The sequence below is a fragment of the Pogoniulus pusillus genome, chromosome 22 (assembly GCF_015220805.1).
Source record: "Pogoniulus pusillus isolate bPogPus1 chromosome 22, bPogPus1.pri, whole genome shotgun sequence".
NCBI lineage: Eukaryota > Metazoa > Chordata > Aves > Piciformes > Lybiidae > Pogoniulus > Pogoniulus pusillus.
In genome coordinates, this window is record NC_087285.1 from 15,661,543 (window position 1) to 15,678,705 (window position 17,163).

At 47.5% G+C, this 17,163-nt stretch overlaps 1 protein-coding gene across 1 annotated transcript in view; it reads left to right on the forward strand.

Moving 5' to 3' along the window:
- Window positions 1-2,139: 2,139 nt before the first annotated feature.
- The window catches only part of LOC135185304 (serine protease inhibitor Kazal-type 5-like), a 44,078-nt gene continuing 29,054 nt past the window's right edge, over window positions 2,140-17,163 (forward strand). The window contains exon 1 of the mRNA XM_064161932.1: window positions 2,140-2,270. The gene's annotated coding sequence lies outside the window, so the exon portion shown is untranslated. The remainder of the gene's footprint in view (window positions 2,271-17,163) is intronic.

Genomic DNA, 17,163 nt, shown 5'->3' on the forward strand with positions numbered 1-17,163 from the left:
GTTTTTCTCCAACAGCCCCAGGATCAGCCCTGCACTTGGACCCAAAGAGCACACAGTGTTTTATGGTGCTGGTGCACTTAACATGGCTTATGTGTGTTCCTTGATGCAAAGCAAGGGCAGCATTTTCAACACAAAATTCTGCCATCCCTCAGACTTCCAAAGCTGAGTGTGGGCTGGCTTCACCCTACCCCCACTGGGCAAGCCCTGGAAGGAGCTGGGAAACAGGTTAGAGATCCCCTGCTCTCCTTCATAGCCACTGTTGTCACTTCACAGTGCCTTGGAGAGGTGTAATGAGCCTGTCTGGGCTCAGCATGCTTGATCCTTGCCCACCCTCGCTGGCACCAGGGGCTCCCACATGCCCTTTGTACAGCCCCAGCACCACCAAGAAGCATGAACTTGTGCCAGGTGTTGCAATGTCTCCCTGTTATCACCCCAGTTCCTGGGCACTGGGACTGCAAGAGGAACTCTGCTTTTACTTTAGCCCATTCATTCTCTTGGGTTCAGAAGAAGGCTGGAAAATGTGAACCACCCCAGATGATCCTGTTGTTGGTAAATGTCATTATTCTGAAGAGGCTGAAGACCCATTTGTGTTTTCTAAGCTGTGATTCATGATCATCTGTGTCTGGTTTGTGATCTTTGAATGCTTTTGCTGGTGACTTGGTTGCAATTTCTCTGGGGCACTGGTGGAGCATAATGCTGCTTGCCTCTCTCTGGACATCAAAACATTCAAGGCCTCGACAAAAGCAAACCCTAGCCCTCTCCTGAGGACTCAGGCAGCTTTCTGCTGTGCAGATCCCACCCTGGCTGGTGAGGAATTGCAGGCACCAACCTCAGTGTGTCCCACTGGCTGCTCTCTCATCCCGTTTGCATTTTGCTTGGTGGCTGCCACACACAGCACAGTCCTTTAGCTGCAGTGCAGTGAGACCCACCAAGGAAAGACCTCACAGCTCTCAGTATGTGCCGTTATGGAGCCACAGCTGGCACAGCATGAAGAGAACACACATGGCCCAGTGTTGGACTTGGGAACCTCCAACTCCCACCAAACCCTGTTGAGCCCCTTGCCTGGCCATGGAGGAGATACCCAGTCAGAGATCCCAGGTTCTTGCTTGTGAGAGATGTAAGGGCTGGTGAATTCAGCAGTTCACAGGACCACTGGCTAAAAGATGCTGCTGGCAGATCAAGGCAGGCTTGCTACTCGAGGGACACCTGCTTAGGTTGCAGGTCATGTTCCCAGTCCTTACAGAAGAAGTAAACGACACAGTGCCCCCCCTCCCCTGAAGCAGGAAGAAGAACATCTGCTAAATGCTGTTAATCTTCAAAGCCCTCAATTAGGAAGAACACTCTGGGACTGCACAGGAAGCCAGGGAGCTGCTTTGTAGCTAAAATAACTACTGTGAGGTGCTGTGATGATGAAGTGAGACTTGAGGACAAATTGCCAGAGTGACACACCCTTCCTGCCTGCAAGGATGGACCCTGCGGTGGGAAGAGTCGAGCAGAGGAGTAGGAACATCCTAGAGTGCCTGGGGCTCTGCCTGGCCCCCTTTGTAAAGCCTCCTGCACGCCAGGATGAAGCCTTCGTGAACAAACCCCACAAAGAAGTCAAACTAAAGGGAACTTCAGCTTCACGTCCAAGTGCTCTGCTCTTTCCAACACATGCTGTGAGGCAGGGTTGGGTTTTTGGGGGGGGTTAGGTTGTTTTTTTAACACAGGCATAGGAAAAGAGAGCTGCTTTGAGATGGTTTATTTGGAGCTGGTAGTTGGTTTTCAGAGGAAGCTCAGCTCTCCTGTGTGCAAAAAGCCAGGCTGAGGCAGGAGCAGGCTGGAAGGGATTTGGTTCCACCTCAGCTAAGTTGTTTTCAGAAAGACAAACACTTTTTTTTCTCTTTGGAATCAAAAAGCTTCTGCTGTCACCTGCTGCTTGTCTTGCTGCAGTGACATGTAGTTTCTTTGCAGGGCCAGAGAGCACAGCCCTGACTGCAACAAGGGTTTATTGCTATTAATCCCCTTAATTGAATTTGCTTCTCCTGTGCCACTTAACACTGAATGAAGGAGGGAAATAAAAGACTGGGAAACAAGCTCAGCTGAGCCAAGGCATGTGACTCCTCCTGGTGTTATAAATATGTGTCCCCCTGCACCTGGAGGGAGGCTGGCAGCAGTGGGATTGTGGTGGGGTGTGCTTTAGGTGCTGTGCTGGAAAGAAGCTGGATCCTTCCATAACTGAGCTTCGAGGCATCTGCAGGCTGAATGTGAGTTCTGAAGTTGAATTCCAGGTAATGATGACACTTAGAGTAATAGGTGACTAAGTATGCTCTCAGGGATTGCCCTGCTTTTGTAGGGCTTTATTTGAAAGCTGGTGTGTGATCTATAATAGTATTTTTGGCTTCAAAGCCATGTGTTTGTTTGGAGGTGATTTTTGAATGGCTGGTTCTCCTTCAGGGTGGACCTCTTTCAGGTGGCTCAGAGGAAGAAGCTCTCCTATCAGAGATGGCTCAGATGAACAGGCTGTCCTATCAGAGGTGTGTCTGTGCCTGCCTTTGCACATGGGCAGGCAGGTTTTCGGCGTGGGCCAGGTTTACGAGGAGCCTTACTCTGGTGACACGTGTGCTGGCTTCTGTATTCACCAATAACCTCTACAGTAAGAGAGGCTCTCCAGAATCAGGTTGCTTTAGACCTTTTCTTTGTTGCTGGTTTTCTGTTAGAAAAGGATTTTGAGAAGGGGCTCTGGAGGTGATGGGCTCCATCCCTTCTTTTCAAACTGACTATGTGAAATCTCCATAGTGTTTGGAGATTTCCTTCTCTGGCACATCTAGAGCCTGGCTGCAACCTCTGGCTGAACATAAGCTGTTTGGGTAAAAATGGAAGGGTCTGGTAGCTGTCTTCCTGGTTTCTGGAGTGAGACTTGCATGCCAATTAATCCTTGGGGATCCCTGCAGTGGAATGCTGCTGTGCTATGTTCAAACTGACCACATATGTGTAAGATAATGGCTGATTGGGTTATTTTTTTTCGAGAGAGACCTTCTTGGTTCCTAGGTTTTGCTCTGTGCTTATTCCCATGAGCTGATGATTGCCAGACTGCAGAAGAGGCAGAGTTGGGTGTATCTGAGGGAGTGCTGCCAAATAACAGGATGGGGAGGTCTTATAGCAAAGATCATATAAACCTAAGTCAGAGATCTGAAGTGAGTCAGAGGTTTCATTTATTTAGTTCTAAAATTAGAGCCAAGTTTCTGCAAGGGGAAGGCAGGACAGGAGGAGGGAAGGTTTGGGGTCATGCTTTATAAGTGAGAATTGAGTAGTATAGACTAAAGCTGTTTATAACAGAGTAATAGCAATGTCTTGTGGCCTTTAATATATCTAATGAGCATGTTTCACACACAAATGAGTGTGCACAGCTCAGCATTGCCATTCAGTGTATAACTTAGGCCGGTCAATTAATTCCTGGCTTTGTTTCAGCATGAAAAGGATGCTCTCTTGTCTTTTGTCTTTTCCCTTACAGTTTGCCCAGAAGGAAACATTGCCTTTTAGCAGGTGCATATTATCTAGTATCTGGCACAATGGCACCAGGCCTTGCAGTGACTGCTGCAGGATAAATAATCAGTAATGATGGTAGCTCATACACAAAGATGGTTTCAGTACTCTTAGTTCTGGAGATTTCTCTTTGGCTTGATCTTTGTTTAGTAAACTGGTTTGCATATTTGTCCTGGTGAAGAAGTCAGAGGTTAATGAGCTGTTGGTTAAGGAATGAAATAAGATGTGACCTTAAATGTCTTGGTGGCCAGTTAATGGAAAAACAAATTTGGGTTTGAAAATGGCTTTGTGGATTTTTCTGGGGAGGGCAATTTAACCTTTCAACCACTTTCAACTTCCTTCTCTCTCTGCTAAAGGCTTATAAATTTACAAACACAAAAGGCTTATAAATTTACAAACACAATAAAGAATCCACTCATCTGTTAAGAAACTTCTCACAGGGAACACCGAGGGTCTTCCCCATCCCTGAGGGCCCCAGAGTCCTGCTGAGCTTTGTGGCTTCATTCCATGTTTTGATCCTGATTTGAGCTTTGCTGTAAGTGCTACCTGGAGGATTTCATAGTGGTTTTTGGTTGGTTTTGTTTGGTTGGTTTTTTTTTTGAGGATACTCCCTCAGTATGGGGTTAAGTAAAACCCCACATCTGTTTTGTAGTTGGCTCTTGGGTCTGTGGGTGTGCAATGCCTTTACAGTAACCGAACTTGCATCTAGTCATGATCCACAAATAGGCTGAAGTGGTCTCTGCTAATTTTTAAGCTGTTTTTAAGAAGCTTGGGCTTTCCTCTGTGCCTCCAGAAAGTGGTAAAGGGTTCAGGAGAGGCATAAATGATGGCAACGCTCAAGAAAAATATCCAAGGAAAGTCTTCATCTGGGGAGGAAGAAACAAGCACACCCAGGGACTGCTCCTTGCTATGTCCCGGTACAGGCAACACTCCTTCCTCTTTGCTTTAAAGGTCTCAGCATGGGGTTTCAAATCTCCTGCTACACTGATGGTCATGGCTAGAGAGTGGGCGTTCAGCGGCTCAGTGTCTGCACCGTACCACCCCATGGGAAAGGGGAATGGTCCAAAGAACATGATAGAGAGTTACCGCTGCTTTGGGGATCTGCCTAGCGTGTGAAGTACAAGTGATGAGCTGGAGGGTGCCATGGGAACCCCAGCGGGAGGGATGGGGACCGGGACCAGGTGTCGGCAGGTGGCACTGTCTGCTGCCAGCTGGCCCTTGCTCTCCCAGCACCCTGAGGCACTCCTGGGGGAGCCACACCTCTGCCTCCTCTCCCTGAGCCTCTCTGCAACCGCGTTGCAGGTGCAGATGTGACACCCCCTGCGTAGGTCTGTGCTTAGCAGTAAATTTAAGGCACATTACATGTACTATTTTAAACAAGTATTCAGAGTGATTCTTGATGCCAAGAAAAGCCTTCCCTTGGGATGGCAGAGTATCTGCAATAGCGGTAAGGCTTCCATCCCGTTGCCTCTAATAACTGCAGTTAGAGAATTGCATTTCATCTGCCTGAAAGTCTCCCGCTGCTTCAGCGAGCTGCTGGACTGATTTCAGCTCTTTCCAGTATTGATCTGGTGTTGCAGAGAGTTGTTTAAAGGCTGCCCTTCTCCATCCAAAAGGCTTTGGGATCTGTACATCTTCACAGGGTTTAGTGGGTGATTTGGGACCTCACAATGAATGGTAATGAAGAATTTGCTGCAGTTAGTGCTGAGCCCCAGCCGCTGGAGATGATGAGAATAACAAACCAGTGCTTCCTTCTAAGCCCTGAGATTGTGCAGTGGTGGAGGAGCAGGAGTCCCTCTCTGGGTCAGCAGTGTTGTTAAAGCAGAGACTTTCACTCATGTGGTTGGAGGAACCCTGGGGACAGAAACTGCTGATGAAGCAAACCTCCCAGCCCTGCCTCACCTGTCCCATGTAAGCAGGGAATGTTTCTGAGGCTCAGGCAAATCCCTTCTCCTGAGCAAGTAGTTTCACACATGGAAAGGTAATGATAAGTGAGGGTTGGGTCCGGTGTGTAGCCCCTTCTGTGTGTGTGTGGTGTGCACACCACTTTCACCCTCCACAGCTCTCCCTGTCTCTTGGTCTCCTCCCTGAGCACACCTGAACACTTTGCATGAGAGTTCTGCCCACCTGTCTCCTGAGTGAGAGGGCTGCAACCCACATCTTCAACAAAGGAATAGCTATTTCAGGGGATAATAACTTTTTGGCTGGTTACACCTTGGGGGTACACGATGGACCTGGTGAACATGGGTGCTGTGCTGCTTGCTGACAGTGTTTGAGTCCTGACTGCTGTAAAGCATTGCTCCTGATGACATGCATCCCATGTCAGCTGGGGAGCTGCCCCCGTGCTGCAATGATATATGTTGGCTTCCTGTTGAAAGCCAGCTCCCTTTTCAGCTCCCTGCCCTTTACTAGTGCCCCAGAGGATTGCTGAGTTCCCTACACTGTGGTCTGCTGAGCTGGAGGAAATAAATGTTATACAAGTGCAGAATGAGCTGGGATATTCTGCCCCAGCTTTTGGCAAAAGTGAAGCACTGGCAGTAGCTCATGTTGTGTTCTGGCCACCTGCCTAGCCTCAGTCATGTCAAAGTTGGTACCATCCCCACTGGCCTCTGATTTTTATTGCAAGATGTAAGACTTTTAATGGGCCTGTTAGAAACACTTATTGTGTGTGTGTGTCACTGGCTCTTCAGCTGGTCCTGTTTGCTGTGTGTTAGTAGTCTGCTCTGTCATAGAATCAACCAGGTTGGAAGAGACCTCCAAGATCATCCAGTCCAATCTAGCACCCAGCCCTATCCAGTCAACCAGACCATGGCACTAAGTGCCTCAGCCAGGCTTTGCTTGAACACCTCCAGGGATGGCAACTCCACCACCTCCCTGGGCAGCCCATTCCAATGCTAATCACTCTCTCTGTGAAGAACTTCCTCCTAACAGCCAGCCTAGATCTCCCCTGGCACAACATGAGACTGTCCCCCGTTGTTCTGTTGCTGCTTGCCTGGCAGAAGAGCCCAACCCCACCTGGCTACAGCCTCCCTTCAAGTAGTTGTAGACAGCAATGAGGTCTTCCCTGAGCCTTCTCTTCTGCAGGCTGCACACCCCCAGCTCCCTCAGCCTCTCCTCACAGGGCTGTGCTCCAGGCCCCTCCCCAGCTTTGTCACCCTTTTTTGGACATGTTCCAGTATCTCAACATCTCTCTTGAATTGAGGAGCCCAGAACTGGGCACAGCACTCAAGGTGTGGCCTGAGCAGTGTTAAGTCCAGGAGCAGAATAACCTCCCTTGTCCTGCTGGCCACTCTGCTCTGATCCAGGCCAGGATGTCTTACTGGTCTCCATTTTTCTTTTTTTTTTCTATTTTTTCCTTCCAGGTTGTAATGATGAGTGGAAAGTGCTCAAGAATTCAAGTGTCCCATCTGCCAAAACCCCAAAGGTGCTTAATGACAGCTTCACTTAGGCATCTGTGATTGTTTCTGCAGCATTTACACTGTCCAAGGTGTCCCTCATACATTCCTCTGATGGCCTCAGCCTGGGGCTGGGAGTCAAGTGTAGTCAACTGGAAGTCAGCTAGGGATGGCCTTGGGAGAGGCACTTAACTCTCTCTTTCTCACTCATGAGGAAGTGGCTAAAGATAAAGGTGATCATCCCTCTCTTTGAGCGTGGTGAGAGATTAATTGGTTAATGTTTGCAAAGTGCTTTGAAGTTGAAATAGGGCAGATGAATGCTAACCTGGATTGCAAAACCTGGATGTGTCATATGGAGGTAAAGGCTCTGCTGAGGAGGCATTGTGAGCCTTAAATCTTCTGTTCTTCAGACATCAAGCACCTTGCCAGTTGACTTGTGCTCAGAGGCTGTCAAACATGGGGATTAGAGAGAATGGCAGTTACAACAGAGGTCTTTGCCTTCCCATGAAGTCCTGGGCCAGGCTGCAGCCTGCTTGCACGGATGGGCTGCCATGCTGCAGCCCAAGGGGCAAGGTACAGGCCAGCTCTTGCTGTTGTGGTGGCAGCATTGTGTCGTCCCTTGGGACAGCAGTGTAGGCAAGGACAGGCACATCTTGTGATGAGTGAAATTGGTTCTGGGTTCAGCACAGGGGAAGCCAGAGCTAGAGAAGTGTTGCTCAAGATGGGCTCCCTCACGGGGAGGAGTGTGAGAACTAGTGCACCCAAAGCAAGAATGTGTTTGGTGACCTGGGTATAAGCCATGGCAGGTGGGGGCGGGTGGTGCTGGAGTTGTGTTTAGCCTGGGTGTGTGTCCACCCACTGGTGGTTGCTTAACAGGCTGAAGAAGGAGGAGACAACGTTTGCTTGGCTGCTCCTGGTGTTGGGAACCTGCTAGAGGATGAGCCCAGTGGGGAGCTCTGGCTGCAGTGGCATGTCCAGTCTTCAGGGATGGAGGAGCTGCCAGGATTTGGCTCTGGGCAGAGTGCTCCTGGGCTGTGTGTGCCAGCCTTTAGAACAAGCCCTCTGTGTGCTGTGCATTGTGCTGCATGGTGATGTGTACTGCAGAGCACCCACAGTGGAAGCAGAGGGTGTCAAAGGCCATTTCCTTTCTTTGTGAAGTTGGTGACAGCACAAGACTTCGTCCTGCAGGATGAGGAATATGACAGAAGACAGCAGCAGGGCGAAGTCTTGTGCCAGTTCTGTCCTAATGAAGTCAGACTTGAATCTGTCTGGAAGGACAGAGCATGTGAAGGTGCATCAGCATTTATCTGCTACCTTTTGTTGACCCTGCTGTCTGTCCCATGGTGCAAAGTTGCTGAAAGACTTTGTGATGCAGTCCTGCAAGTTGGGCCTCCTATTTCTTCACCCTGGTCTCTAGCAAGCAGATCACCTCCACAGTCCCTCTGGTTTTATCCTTCTTGGGACCAGGGAGAATTGGTGATGGTACTGGCCTCTAAGTGAGGAAGACTGGGACAGCAAATATGGATGTGAGCTGTGAGTCTGGCTTCAAGCCAGCAGCAGGAGCTTCCCATAGTTGTGCCTGGCTGCTGCGTGGATTGGTCTCTTGTGCATGCCCACACTACTTTCAGCAACAGCAGAAGTGCTTGGGACTCTTGGTCTTGATATATGAGATTCCTCTTCCCTGTGCTTGATAGGATTGTTTTTATGAGGTCTGGGCCAGCATGTGTTACTGAACTGGGTGAACTTGCAGACCTCAAACAGGCTTTTGGGACAAAGCAATGGAAGACCAGACCTGAAGCCATGTGGCCTTGTGGTAGCCCAGAGCTCAGCTGCAGCCCTGCAGTAAGTAGGAGGATCTGGGCAGCCAGACCCTTCTGGAACAGGCTGGGCTTTGGCAAGCAGATCAAGGGATTTGAGTGGGAGAAGATAAGTAGCCTCCTAGGGAGGGTCAGCCTGTCAGGGAAGACTGTGGTAGCAAGGTGGAGTCCAGGTGAGGGTGCAGGTATCTTTCACTTTCATTGGCTTCTCCTTCAAACCTGGCACTGGGAGCCAAGAGGTGGCGCTGCAGACAGCACCCCAGTCCTTGCATGGAGCCTACCTGTCACCCTCCTTCCTTCCAAAGCAGCTAGGAGTGTTCTTGCTACGCCTGCTCCTCAGCACAGATTGTGTATGCTTGGTGATTACCAGTGGCTGCTCTGCACCACCCCTTTCTGTTGGCAAGGATCAAACAGCTGCTGCAGCCTGGCATCAAAATGCCTCCAAGTGGGAAAGAGCCTGGGGACCTGTTCTACAAGGGTCAAACAGATGTAAATAGCTTCTCTACAAAAATTTCTGCTCCACTTCCTTCATCCCAAATGCTTGAGCAGCCCCCGAGGAGGTTTCTTTTTGCTTCAGTTACTGCACCCTGCTGAGGGCTCAGCCCACACAGCCAGTTTTGGGCTCTCCAAGGTTTCTGCAAGAAAGTGGCCAAATGTTTGTTTTATGGACATCCTCATAACACATATGGGTTTTCCAAGCAGCTGAAGGCAGGGGGAAGGGGGAACTATGAGGGACTCTTCATCTGGGTTGACTCATGCTTGTTGCTTCAGATGGGTTCATCATGTACCCATTACTGCCTGGGGTCTGCTTAGCTGTGTGCTCAGGAAAGCTTTTTGCTGTTTAAACCACATCACTGCAGTGCTGCTAAGCACTTGTTTGCTGTTGCCATAAGTGCCTTCAGTTCAAAGCTCTGTGATGAGGCAGGAGAAAGCTAACTTCTTCCTCCTTCTTTTTGTAGAAAAGGGTTTTGTTCCTGGTCAACCCTACCCAACACAGCTGGAGGAACCCTTCCTCCCAGCAAGAATATTGTAGTGCCAAGTTAAATGACATGCAAATATGGTGGCCTCATTTGTGGGTCTTTATTGCTGCAAGCAAAGGGTAAAAAGGGGAGGTGAAAGTTTTGCACCAGCTGGAGGGAAGGTGATTAAAAGAGCAGAAACAATCTCATTTGAAATTGGAGATTTCCCAATGAATGACAGCTCTGCCTTTCTGCTGTCTTCTGCGAAGAAGTCTGCTCACTTGTGGGCACTATATGTGGGCTCTGGAGAGCCATCTTCTCTGGAGGTCCATGGTGCCAATGACAGCAATGCTCTGGAACTGGCAGTGTGGTTAGGGCAGTCTCGCTGTGCTTGCTCGGAGAAAACCACCACAGCCACTTCTTAGGCTTTATTTTTCATTGTCACCAGGTCCTGTAGAAGCAAAATCCAGTGGTCATGTAGCAGGCCTGGGCCAGGTGGTCCTGCAGAGATGACCTTGGCCATTGGCTCTCTTGGCCACCTGGGCACACTGCTGGCTCATGTTCAGCCTACTATCTACCAGCACCCTCAGGTCCTTTTCTTCCTGGCTGCTCTCAGCCGTTCTGTCCCCAGCCTGTAGCACTGCTTTGGGTTGTTTTGGTCAAAGTGTAGAACCCTGCACTTGGCCTTGTAGAATCTTATCCCACTGACCTCTGCCCACCCATCCAGCCTGTTCTTTATTCAGGGCCCAGACATGGAATTTGTCACCTCTCTGTGGTTTTTGTCTTTGTTTTTTTCACGCATTTGAGAGCTGTCTATAATCTTGCGTATTAATCCCATTTGCTGCTGTGGTGCCATAGGGAGCCACTGCTGCTGGCATGATGAGCTTTCAGTCTAATTTGAAACAAGGTGTAACAAGGGAGCACGACCTGGAGTGGGTGGCAAAGGGTGTAATGAGATCCTGGGTTTGATAGCTTTGTGTGTTGCACAACACGGTGCATTTGAGCACCTTGTTCACCAACCTTGGGTCCCTTTAAGTTTTAGGGAACAATATCCACCTGAAGGTCAAAATCACTATGTGAAGGATGATACTGTTGGTTCCAATTGGCCCCAAACTACTTATTTGTCTGTGTTTTAGGATATGGGGAAACTTGAAAGAGGTGTGTTTTTTACACCTGGTACACAAAGGATTTGGTGATGATGCCTTTGGGAGAAACTACCAGAAGTTCAAAGATTGCCTTTTCTCTTGAAGCAATAACACAATATGATGCAAAACTGAACAAGAGCAGCCAAAGCAGGAGGCTGCAACTCTGGGGAAATTTAGAGGTGAGGAGGGCAATGCCTTGGTTTTAATGGGAACATGGGGAGTTATTAAAAGAAGGATGAGGGATCAGCAAGGATGGAGCCATCAGCTGCCTGTAAAATGTAGGATGTAGGAAAACTGGGGGAAATGTGTTGGCATGCATCCCAGGCTGCACTGATTTATTTTTAAATGAGGGATCTATCATTATGAGATGTAGAGACTTAGTAGAGCAGCTGTTCTCTGTGCAGGGATGTGAAAGTCCTTGGGCATCCTGGGAGTGAAGTGAAAGTGGATCTTCCCGCTCTTGCTCTTCCTTATTCCCCCACGGTAAAAGTTGACCAGCCCCTCCCTGTCAAAAGTGAAATGCCAAGTATTTCCCCTTGATTTATTCCTTTTGGGGTTACCTTTCCTCTTCCCTTGCAGCTTGTTCTAGTTCAAGATGTCTGCAATTATCCTGGTACTGAGGATTTGGCCCTTGTAGTGTGGATTCATGTAGTTCGACTTCAGCAACTCAAGGCAGCCAGCCAGTCAAAAGGACTTTGATAGCTTGGCCAATGTTTATCTGAAAGAATGGGCATCTCTGGGAGCTGTGCTGCCCTTTTGCAAGGGTGGGTTTTTTGAGCTCCATTTTTCAATTAATAAAACATTTAGATGTAGAAATTAAACTGGAATGGAGACTATAGGGAGGAAAGTGTCCAAACTCTGCCGTAGAGACCTGGCGTGGGGTGATCTGATGTGCTTTGGGGTCAGATCTGTGTATCTCTCTGTGTCTCTTCCCAGCTTTGGCATAAGCCTGTAGCTGGAGCTCAGACCAAAGCAAAACCTGTGGTTGTTAGTTGGCTGTGGAGAGAAGGTGCTCTGTGGGGAGAAGAGAATCTGTCACAGGCTCTGCTTTGGCTACTGAGTGCCAGTCTGTCAGTGGCTCATGTGAATGTCAGGGTTCAGCTCTCCCAGGCACCAGGCAAAGGGATTATTTCTACCACACATGAAAAGATTGTAGGGTTTGGCATCTGCTTTGAGATTCTTGCTGCCAGGCTTAGCAAAGAGGCTTAGGAGTGCTCAAACCAGGGAAATAAATCTGCTGCTCCTCTTATCAGGAAAATAATGGATGGAAGGCTTCAAAGGAAGAGGAAAATCTTTGTTTTGTAGCCTACTTATCTGTCTGGTCTGACCTTGTCTCTTTGCACCAGCATAAATCAGTGGGAAAATAAATAGAAATTGATATGTCTAGGAACAGATCTGGTGAGTGGGTGGGACACCTCCAATGCTGGGGAGGCTCTTCAGAGGAAATGTTCTCTCCACCTGGGCTACTGCTGCAGGCTGCCGAGGGGCAGGGCTGTGGCTCACCTGGATTGCACAGGGCTGCCTGAGGGGGATTTTTATGGAGCAATCATGGTAATTAGCAAGCACAAGTTTTTCCACGTACCAAACATTGTCGAGGGCAGTAATTCATCTCCATGCTTGTTATTGTAGTGAGTGTTGGGCAGGAGTGTCCTGGGAATTTGTCACATCCCAAGGGGGGGAGCCCATCAAAGTGTCCTCGACTTGCTGATGTTGGCTTGCCACCCTGAAACAAAGGGCTGATGAAATAGCATTAGCCAAGCTGGTTGCTAATGAGGGCAAAGGAAAATCTGGAGCCAGGATTTGTTTATAGCTCTTTGTTTTGTCATTGTTAGGGAGACAGAAGAGGAAGTGTCACTCAGAATCTAAATCACGATATCCAAACAAAGGACTGACATCTGGGTGTATTTTTTTTTTTTTGGGTTTCATGTCCTAAGAATCTCCTGAGATTTAAAGCCCCAAATTTTAGCCAAAGATGTTTGCAATCAATCTTGTTTTCAAAAGGTTTAGCGTTGTTTCAGGACAGGCACAAAGAGGTAAATCAGATCTCTAGGTCAGGACTGACATGTGCTGAGACCTCAGACTGTCCACATCAATTCAAAGTCTGCAGTAGCTTGTGGTAGCTCCTGTCCATGGGTCCTGGATCTGACCATGGTTGAGTGTTGATGCTGAGGGCAATAAACAGGACAAGCACAAAGTAAATTCTTCCCGTGATAAAGCTTCATGTGGTTTAGGGACATGCCAGCCAAAGGCTGCATCTCCATCATCATGTTTAATAGTCACTGATGGACCAGTCTCTGAATTTGTTTAATTGACTTTTGACTCCCTTGATATGTTTGGCATCCACAACATCCTGGGGCGATGAGTTCCACAATGCAATTAGTTTGTGAGGATGGGGGGGAAAAAGGCACTTCCTTTTGTTTGTTTAAACTTATTATATGATAATTTATTTAGGATCCCTTAATTCTAGTGCTATGACTAATCCTGAACAACATCTACTGTTCTTTTCCTCTGGGTCACTCAATTTCGTGGGCTGTCATAAACATGACCCCCTATGTAGTCTGTTTTCTGCTGTAGGAGTTGCTGTGATCTTAGGTAAAAGCCCTTCCTATTTCTGCTCCTCTCTGTGGCCAAGAGCCTGTGGCCTGGAGAGGGGCTCTCTGTGCCCTTTCTAGCTCCTTATATCCCTGTTGTGATGATCATGGTGCCACAACTGCAGACTCATACAGCACGACAGAAATAACTTGTTTTATCCTCTCTGCTTCTTAACAGTTTCTACTGGATGCTAAACCTTTCTGATTGCTGCTCAACAACAAGGTGACATTTATTTGTGACCTTTCCCACAATGTCTCCATAATGCACCCCCTGACAGTGGCTGTTAATGCTGAGCTGTAATGTGCAGCTGCAGCATAGATGGCTTTCCCCCCTGTCTACATTTTTCAGTACTGCTATTTGTCTGCCACTTTCTTGTCCAGCCACTGTGTCACGACTGACTTATGCTTCTTTTCTCTTAGTTGGCTTGAAGCTTTGAGCTCTTCTGAATCATTCCATTTGTTCCTCTGCTAATCACCTTTTCAGAGTCATTTATGAAAAGCTGGGCTGCAGAGATTCCTTAATGGGTCTGACCTCCACTGGGAGAGCTGACCTCTTATTACTGTTTTAATTTTTAACCATTTCTAAGTCAAGCTGCTTTGTTGCTTTATGGCACCTTACATTCTTCAGAAGCATTCAGAGAAGGGATCTTGAAATGGTTCATTAGAAACAAAAATGCCTTGTGTCAAGCAGTGCCATTGCTTGCCCATGCTTGGGGGGACTAATGGGCCTATGAGGCAGGGATTGCCTCTCCAAAGCTTGTGGTCATCTCTTTAGTCTCACTTCTCTTTGTATTTCATTACTTTGTTGATAGGAACTTTCCTTCCTTTCTGCCAAAAGTGCAGTATGGACTCTGAGCTGGGTGACTGCTGCATGTTTTGAGCCCCTTCGGAGCTGCCAGGAGACTTTAATCCCTGATTTATGGCTCTGTGCTACTGAGATTTATCAGTTCATTATGAATAAGAGTTAATTTAGGTTTTCTTCTATAATGCTGTCTTCCTTTGAGGCTCCTTTAGCTCCGTGATTATGGATTCTCCAATGAGTTTTATTGTTATTTCCCGTGAGTTGGAAAATTCTGCTTGGATCTACTGTATTTTTGGCACAGTTGCAGACTTTACATTTTGCATTGCTTTAATTATTTGGACAGTGCTTCTATTTAGCCTCTTTTTACTGTTATTTGCCCCACTTTGTTAAGCATGCTAGCTTTTTATTCCATTCCCCCCCTACCCCCCACTTGGGAGATGCAGGTTTAGTCTAATGACTTCTTCAAACAGTCATCCCACCTCCTGGGTATGTTTTTCCTTACTGGCATTCCTTTCTAATTTTCTTTGAAGAAATGTCTGGTTTTAGGCAGCTCCTCCTTCAGGTTGAACTTACAGTAGCAGGTTTGCAAGGCTGCCTTCAACAGCTGTCAGTTTTAAGTTCCAAAGAGCTGCTGAGAATTACACTTGAACTCAAGCCCACTAGTTACTGGGTGCTGCTCCGCATCTGCTGAAGAGGCTCTGTGCTTCAGAGGTCATAAATTGCTGCTGGAGGGGAGCAGTAGCTTCCTGTTTTAAATGTAGACTCATTCCCTGCTCTTGGTTCTCCCAGCTGTGTGGGAAGATGGACATCCACTTGTTTGTGCTTGTTTCTTCTTACATCTGTCACAGCATCACTCAGCTCTGTTAAGGTTTTGCAGCTGTTGCCTTGCTCTGGATGGGTGAGTGATGGAGTAACTAACACTGCAGTGTCCCAGCATGGGACTGCAGCTCTAGGGACTCTGGCACTTGTTGATACAGTTAACTTGGTTGTGCTCTTTAATAAACTCTCCTTAATGTAAGCCTTAATTTCCAGCTCCTTGATGCTCAGCTACTCCACCTGCGCAGCCTACTCTCATTCCTTTATAATTTGTACCTGCTCATTACCATGTCCTGCTGCTTATCTTCCCTCCACCAGGTTTCTGAGGTTCTGGTTATGCTAATAGCCCCATCTGAAACCAGGGCACTACTGTTCAATCACCTTGTCTCTTTAGACCCGTGGCTTTTGGAGCAAAATGCATCTGTGGTGTCTTGTTCTGTGGGCCTGAGAGGGATGTCTGCTGGGACTGCAGGCTGTTGTTTCCTCCCTGACTGTTTTTGGCTTCTATTCAAGGATACAACATTTTTGTGCCTCCTTCCACTGGAGAATGCTTTTTCCCTAACCACATCTTGTCAAGCTGCTGGGTTTTGCACAGATTTGAAGACCTTTCTGTGCCAGTAGTCTTGATACATTTTTGTCTGGATTTATTACTTGGAGTTTTACTGTATAGGTTCTACCTCTTCAAACCTGTCTTCAAGGCACAGTACTCTGAATCTTGCAAGGACTCTGGATTTCATTATAGGCCACTGGAGGATGCACTTCTGAGTGTATTACTGAGTTGCTCTTGGCCTTTAGCCTGGTAGCTACTAGCTAAATCTTGCCTTCAAGATTGTTCTCTCCATCCTGCATTGGTTGTGACCATGTGGACCACACCATGAGTTCTTGCTTAGCTCTGAGTAGGGGGCAGTCCAGATGTGAGACCACCCTGTTAGTTTCCAGCATGCAACTGACGTGCTGGTCCTCAGCCATCTGTTTCCATTGCACTGACCTTTTTAATCCTGCTGACAGAATGTTCTGCTTTCAGAGGAGTATCTGTAGCATAAAAGAATAGATCTCCTTTCTCATCAGCGTTTGGGTTCTTTTCATTTGTTTTTTAGCTGCTGATCTGTAGGAATGCTTCATGGTGCTCTTGAATGTGTCACTCCTACCTCTTTGCTCCCAGTAAGAACAGCCAAACTGGAGACTTTACCTTTGAGGTCCGTGGAGACCCAAGTGATCTGCCTGTGACCAGCTCTAGCACGTGTGCATGAAGCTGTCCAGCTGCTTATGTGCAACTCAAATCCTCATCATGGGTCCTCTGCTTAGGCCTTATGATCGCATTAAGATGTGATCACCTGAAATGGGTCTTCAGACATCCTTACTCAGATCACTCATTCAGGCTAGTTGTTCCTTACTCAGATCACTCATTCAGGCTAGTTGTTCCTTACTCAGATCACTCATTCAGGCTAGTTGTTCCTTAATCAGATCACTCATTCAGGCTAGTTGTTCCCTTGAACAGCACCACAATCAGGAGCAAACATCTAATTTTCTTTTCATAGGATTTTTGTACCTTTACAAGGCTGTTGCTTTTTGAGAAGCCCTGCAGGTATTCTGCAAGAAGCTATAGGGATGTCTTCCATTCCTGAGCAAAACTTAGCTATTTGTCCTGTTCTGCAGTCACAAGGAGAATTCTTGCCCTGTCACTTAGTAATTAAAGATCTCCTGCATTATATTCACACCACAAATCATAACACTGAGCATGACTGAACACTGCAGTGATCTTGTTGTACCCTGGACATTTTACATCCATGAAGTAGGAATTTGGGTTCTGCACAAGCTGTTTTTTCTTGTGTTTTCTCATCCTCTAGGGAGGGGTGCAATTCAGGAGCCTTTGCCTAGAATGTGCTGTGAATTCTGGGCAGTTCCACCAGATCATAGTCTAAGCACCCCACACAGGCCTGAAACATAACCTCAGGCAGTGTTCCTGTTCATGTTTCAGATGCTACAGTGAATTGCAGTCATCGTTGCAGTGATTTGCATCACTTAAAAGTGAGATATTTTGATTTCATGTGAAGTGTGGACAGAAAAGCTTGAGAATTAAGAAAAATATTTATTTGGCCTGCAAATGTAGCTG